The 6,249-nt window shown below is 52.0% G+C and overlaps 4 non-coding genes across 4 annotated transcripts; 1 reads left to right on the top strand and 3 right to left on the bottom strand.

The window, feature by feature from the left end:
• Positions 1-361: 361 nt before the first annotated feature.
• Positions 362-435, bottom strand: trnat-agu (transfer RNA threonine (anticodon AGU)). The gene has a single exon. It is a non-coding gene; the product is annotated as a tRNA-Thr (tRNA).
• Positions 436-1,076: 641 nt separating this feature from the next.
• On the bottom strand, positions 1,077-1,148 carry trnaq-cug (transfer RNA glutamine (anticodon CUG)). The gene has a single exon. It is a non-coding gene; the product is annotated as a tRNA-Gln (tRNA).
• Positions 1,149-1,357: 209 nt separating this feature from the next.
• On the bottom strand, positions 1,358-1,429 carry trnaq-cug (transfer RNA glutamine (anticodon CUG)). The gene has a single exon. It is a non-coding gene; the product is annotated as a tRNA-Gln (tRNA).
• A 4,523-nt stretch (positions 1,430-5,952) lies between these two features.
• Positions 5,953-6,024, top strand: trnav-cac (transfer RNA valine (anticodon CAC)). The gene has a single exon. It is a non-coding gene; the product is annotated as a tRNA-Val (tRNA).
• Positions 6,025-6,249: the final 225 nt, after the last annotated feature.

Raw genomic sequence — 6,249 nt, 5'->3', positions numbered from 1 at the left:
TTGAAGACGCAGGGGGGGCTATTTTTAACCAAATTTTTTCTCGAAGGTCGGATGAAAGCTCAGAGTCCCCCCTTCGCAACTACACCACACTTATCTAAATTAAGCATCCTATATGTCTTTAAACACGGGTCAGTAGAAAAGACAGGCACCCATTTCTAAAAAACTTTAATTTTTGATGGGTGTGTTACGTTGACGGCTGATAACCCTAACTTGGCTGCACTTCCAGAAGGGTTGTCATACAAAAATGTTAACTTCAGACATGTATCTTTTCAAAATATATAAACAACCTTTGCCCCTCTGAATGGTACCAACATCTCACTTGGCCCGTGGACTATATGCCTGTAGACAGTTGTCGAACATAAGGCACTGCTGGAATTCGAACACAGGATCTCCTGTTTACTAGACAGGCGCTTAAACCAACTAAGCCACAGCGCCACTACAGCGAGAAACATTCAAGACATCAGAGGTAACTCAAAATCACCTCACTTTTTCACGTCGACATTATCCTCGCGGTGCCAACGCGCCAAAAGCGGAGGACGTCACAGCCCAATCCTCGATAGTATAGTGGACAGTATCTCCGCCTGTCACGGCGAAGACCGGGGTTCGATTCCCCACGGGGAGGCATTGAGAGGCCTTTTGGCTTGTAACACTGATGCGCACAGTCTTGGCAATTTGTCCACTCCCGTCTCGTGTGTTTGAGCGAAGACCTACAGGAAAGGTTCCACCGAATTTAAACTCGGATCGATGGATTCAGAGTCCAGAGCGCAACCATTACAACCATGAACCTTCTTCGCTGGTGTTGAAGCTGCGGGCCGCGCAGCATCCAAAGGGGCTTAGCGCTTGAGCTAGCGGAAGTCCTCTATAAGGGCCCTTTGTCACGAGAGGCGCTGACTGAACACGTGGGACAATGGCCATCCTCGTTAGTATAATGGACAGTATCTCCGCCTGTCACCGAAGACCGGGGTTCGAATCCCTACGGGAGGAATTGAGAGGCCTTTTGGCTTGTAACGCCGATGCACACATCTTGGCAATTTAACCACTCCTCGCTTCGCTGTGGGATCGAAGGACAACAGGAAAGGTTCCACCGAGATTTGAACTCGGATCGCTGGATTCAGAGTCCAGAGTGCTAACCATTACACCATGGAACCACTTCACACTGCCGCGGAAGCCAGAGCCTGCCCAAGCCGTGCTCGTTGCGCTGAATCGGGCGGCAAATGCGTGCATATTGTGCTCAAGCGCCAGGCACATTGGCTATCGAGGCTGCTTTCCTCAAGCTTGTATCATTGACAGCAGCAACACTACCCGCATTCCTCGTTACTATAGTGGACAGTATTGTTTGACCGAAGGACAACAGGAAAGGTTCCACCGAGATTTGAACTCGGATCGCTGGATTCAGAGTCCAGAGTGCTAACCATTACACCATGGAACCTTGCTCGCTGGGTGTGTGCTTGCTCGCTGGGCAGCCATGGCCCACCTAGCGGTTGACTAGGTGGGCTTCTGGTCAGTGGGAGGCTGGTTCAAATCCCACCCCTCCATGTCTCGCAGCAATACCGTCGCTCCATTTCAGGGGCCCTCTCCCGCAGCTCCCTGGTGGTCTAGTGTTAGGAGTACGCGCTCTCACTGCCGCAGCAGGGTTCGATTCCCGGTCAGGGGAAACGACGCTTTATCGTCCAAAGCACTCAGCCGTTGAGCAATTTTAAAAAAAAAAAAAAAAAAAATGGGCGGATACCTCCGTCCGAGCCAGAATTGAACCAGCGACCTAAGGATACCGGACTCACTTGCTCACAGTCCCCGATCTACCAACTGAGCTATCGAAGGTGTGCCAGGTGTTTTCAGGCAACTCCTGAAATTGTTTAACAAAATCATGACGCTCTACTCTTGTCCCTCTCGGCATGGCCAAACAAAGGCGCCTCAAGTAAGTCAGATGGCCGACTCTAAGCCTGCGTTCAGGTCGCAGTCTCCCCTGAGGCGTGGGTTCGAATCCCACTTCTGGACAAAGACCTTAAGGCGAACATGAGGGGGTACGTTCAATCCCATTTCTGAACCAAAAACTGTGTTCTGGGCGACCAGGAAAGGTTAACTTTCATGTGATTAATTGCTCAGTGGCTACTCCAAAACTAGGTATGCCAGAAAGGTTGTCATGGCTCGTTGGTCTTTAAGGGTATGATAACTCGCTTAGGGTGCGAGAGGTCCCCGTTCAAATCCCGGGACGAGCCCCCACATTATCTAGGATCAAAAGTCAGAGCTTGGACCGGGCTCCGTGGCGCAGACATGTTTGTCGCCGGCCAAACCGTGCTCTCTCGTAAGCTGTGGGCAACTGAACTGTGTTTTGAAGGAAAAACTGACAATTGAACCCAATCCACTGTCTGGCTCGTGGTCTAGGTATATTCTCAGCTTCGGGTGCTAGAGTCCCGGGTTCAACTCCGGACAGCCCTCCTTTCCTTGCCCAGTGATAACCCAACTCTCCCCCTTGGGCACAAAGGCGCCGACATGCTGAAAGGGACTTTTGATGATTTCCATGTGATGAACTGCGAGGCATCGCTCACGGCTTGATGCTTCCTCCCGAAAAAAAGCAAAGCAGCTTTCCCCAGCTGTTTTTTCGGGCTCGTTGTCTAGGGTATGATTTCTCGCTTTGGGTGCGAGAGGTCCAGGGTTCAAATCCCGGACGAGCCCTTAAGCAGTGCAGTTGGCGGTGCCTATCGGTGTTGTTGTCCTGCGACATAAAGGCAACCTTTCCATTGTGATTATTGCTCAGTAGCGCATTTCTGACCAAAAATCACTCACAGGAGCCATTTGGGCATTTGGGAAAAAGCAACAGACAGCATAACATGCACGGAGAAGCACCAGTAGTATCCGTGCCAGTGGTTAAGGCTATGGAACTAAAATCCATTGGGGTCCTCCCCGCGCAGGTTCAAATCCTCCCAACTACGTGGCCTCTTGCAGTCCAGTCCCAAAGTAGTAGTAGTGCTGGACCAAAACAGGTACTCGCAATGAAATCGAAATCCCCATAGCCTGTCCTGTGCACAGGTAGACTCTGCTGGACTATCACTCCTCGGACAGTCTTGCCACGAGGAAGGTCAAACACAGGCCGACGCTTCTGCTGACAGCTTCAGCGGCAGTGCTTGCTAAAAAAGAAACCCTCAAACTACTTAGGGCATCACCCAACCTAAAAAAGAACAAAGGGATGTGGGTCACATACCGAACGACCTAATTGGCAACAGCCTGCTAACAGGTAGGTTAATTACATGAACTTGATCAGTTACACAACACTCCCTTTGGGCATGCTTGGCAACGAAAAATCTTCTTTCAAACGTATGAGTGCAAATAGCGACAGGTGTCCTCCAGAAGTTCAACCACCACCTTGGAACCCCCCCCGCATGCAATTTCCGCTGCCATCAGAGCATTTGTAAATCCTTTTGTTCCACCCATTTCGAACTGGGGCTTTCGGTGTTGGGGACGTGATAACCACTACACTTGGAAACAGCGGACCCTCCAGCCCTTGGGGCCGGGGCCACTGCTTTTTCCTTATCGACGCCCTTTGGGCGCAAACGTCGAGCAGTCATCAAAAATTTACAACTCACTGTTTCCACCCGGTTTCGAACGGGGCCCTTTTCGCGTGGGGGGGCGAACGTGTTAACCCTAAACATGGAAACCGAGGGGGACTGCCCTAGGGGCTCAGGAGCCGTCAGTTTTTTTGAAGACGTAAACCACAAACACTGCGGAAACTGCAGGGTATGTGAGCACTGCTCCTCTAACATTGACATCCCCGGAAAAAAACCTGCCCTGACCGGGTTCGAAAACCGGGTTCGCGGGCCCAAAAGCAGAGTACTAACCCCAACATCACGGCCAACCACAATCCCCGGTTTTGGGGGCCCCAAATTTTTTTCCGACATACCCCGAGGGCGAAAAAAAACCCCAAACGTCACTGCCTTGGCTCTCGCCCCCCTTTTTTTTGTTCTCTCTCCCCAAAAGCAGGGGAGAGCCTCGTTAGCGCATAGGGAGCGCGTCAGTCCATAATCGAAGGCCGGAGTTCGATCCCTCCCCCGGGGGGAGCCTTTTTAAAGAACCCACCGGACGGAGCAGGAGAACGGTCCCCCCAAAAATTTGGCTTTGAAAAATGTTTTGAAAAAGTCTGCCCCTTACAGAAAAGCATTGAAAACCTTTCCGCTGGGGGTTTTGTTCGAGAAAGGGGGGACGGAGAACCGCAAGTCGATCGGAAGCTTGACGGAGGCTCAGTTGATTTGGGGCAAAGGTCCAGGTGGCCCAAAACCATTCCCCTACCGGGGGGGCAAACCCCGGGGCCCCCTGGTGAAACCAAAAATCCTAACGTGACCATATGGGGACCCCTTTTCTTGACGAAGAAGCACGGCTCCTCCCAGTCCTGACACAACCACGAGCACTTCACACCATTCATCGAGGGTAGTGAATGCCGCTGCTTCCAAAAGTATCAACCAGGGGCCTTTGACGTGTGCGCTAACGGGGGAAACCCCTAGGCTACGGAAATTTTGCTCGTTGAGGTCCCGATTTGGGATGGCCTCTTTCCGACGATTTTAACTACAGAGTGGCCCAATACTGCAGCCCACTTAGCACAAAAGGGCTGTGGAAGCAGCTTGTAGAGATAGAAATTAGCCTTGTTTTTACCCGTTGTGTAAAGCGAACGTGATAACCCTACACTATGGGAAAAAGCCCAAAAAAAGAGCGGCTAAAAAGAAAAAGACTTATCGGAATCACGACCCAAACAGTACCGGATCTCCCACCCGGGCGGAGCCTGTGAAACAGGTCGCCCGAAAGAAGTGTCCTTTGAAGGGCGACGTGAAAAAAATCTGCCACCTTGACAAGGGAAAAGGGGAAAGGAAAACTTGCCGGAAGACCTAAGGCCCGGGGGCGATCCCGTTTTAGACAGGGTTGGGGTAAGCCCCCCATTTAAAGGGGGGCATCTACGTAGCGCCCGGTTACCCGGTGAAATTGCCGGGACGCACCTTGCCTCCCCCTTGGGGGTTGTCAAGTGGGGTAAAAAACGCGATTCTGGGGGGACCAACCCAAACCTTTAATGGCCTCTTTCCCTTTTACTGAAGTCCAATGCGTATCCATTGCGCCACAAAACCCATACTTTGGTAGGCGGTGTACCAAAAAGGTACACATGGATCGGTCCCCCAAAAGCCTGTCCTGTCTGTACGTCTTGTATGATTTAGCTCGCGAAAATGCTGTTACCAGCCGAAATAGCCAGTTGGGAGAGCGTTAGACTGAAATCTAAGGGCCCCGGTTCGATCCCGGGGTTTTGGGCAAAAAAGGCAAGGTTGTTTTGGAAAAGGGAGCGTCCCCCATTGGGGGGTGTTTTACCTGAAGGAAATTTCCAACGGCATATTGCCTCTCCTTGGGAAAGGTTTGGCATTGGCCTGGCTGTAAAACAAGTGATTCTCTGGGGGCTCGAACCCACCATTTGAATGGCCCTTTCCCTGGCATACTAGATGTCAGTGTGCTCGAGGGCCCTTGGCGCAATGGATAACGCCGTCTGATACGGGTCAGAAGATTCTAGGTTCACTCCTGGCTGGGGTCGGGCACATGATTTTTAGCCTGGGCACCATGGCCCATGCGGGTTTACTAGGGGGGTTTGGCAGTGGGGCCTGGTTCAAATTCCACCCTCCTGTCTCGCAGCATACCCACGCTGCCGATAAGGGGTCCCCGCAGCTCCCCGGTGGTCTAGTGGGTTTGGATTCGCGCTCTCACCCCCGCGGCCCGGGTTCATTCCCAAACCAGGGGCTTGGTTGGCCGGATCGTTAGTGGTTTACTCTGCGTTGTCCGCGCAACCCCGGGGTTTTTAATCCGGGGCACGGCATGGGTTTTCCGGGTTGTCAATGTTAGAGGACTGCCTCACACTACCCTGCAGTTTCCCCAGTGTAGTTTTTACGTCCCAAAAAATTGCGGTCTCCATGAGCCCTAGGCATCCTCTCAGTTTCCATAGTGTAGGGTTATCACGTTCGCCTCACACGCGAAAAGGCCCCAGTTCGAAACTGGGTGGAAACAGGAGTTGTTAATTGTTGATGAGCCTCGATTGCACCACAAGGGGTGATAAGGAAATTTAGTGGCCCACTGCCCAAAGGCTGTGGGGGAGTCGCGACTGTTTCCATAAGTATGGTTATCACGGGTTTGCCTAACACCGAAAGGTCCCCCCGTTCGGAAAAATGGTGCAAACAATTTTGGGTTTTACATGCTTGGGGAGCGGGAATGCGGGGGGTTCCCAAAGGGGAA

The sequence above is a fragment of the Engraulis encrasicolus genome, unplaced genomic scaffold (assembly GCF_034702125.1).
Source record: "Engraulis encrasicolus isolate BLACKSEA-1 unplaced genomic scaffold, IST_EnEncr_1.0 scaffold_1668_np1212, whole genome shotgun sequence".
NCBI lineage: Eukaryota > Metazoa > Chordata > Actinopteri > Clupeiformes > Engraulidae > Engraulis > Engraulis encrasicolus.
The sequence above is the reverse complement of the archived record's forward strand: the minus strand, read 5'-3'. Positions and strand labels throughout refer to the sequence as shown.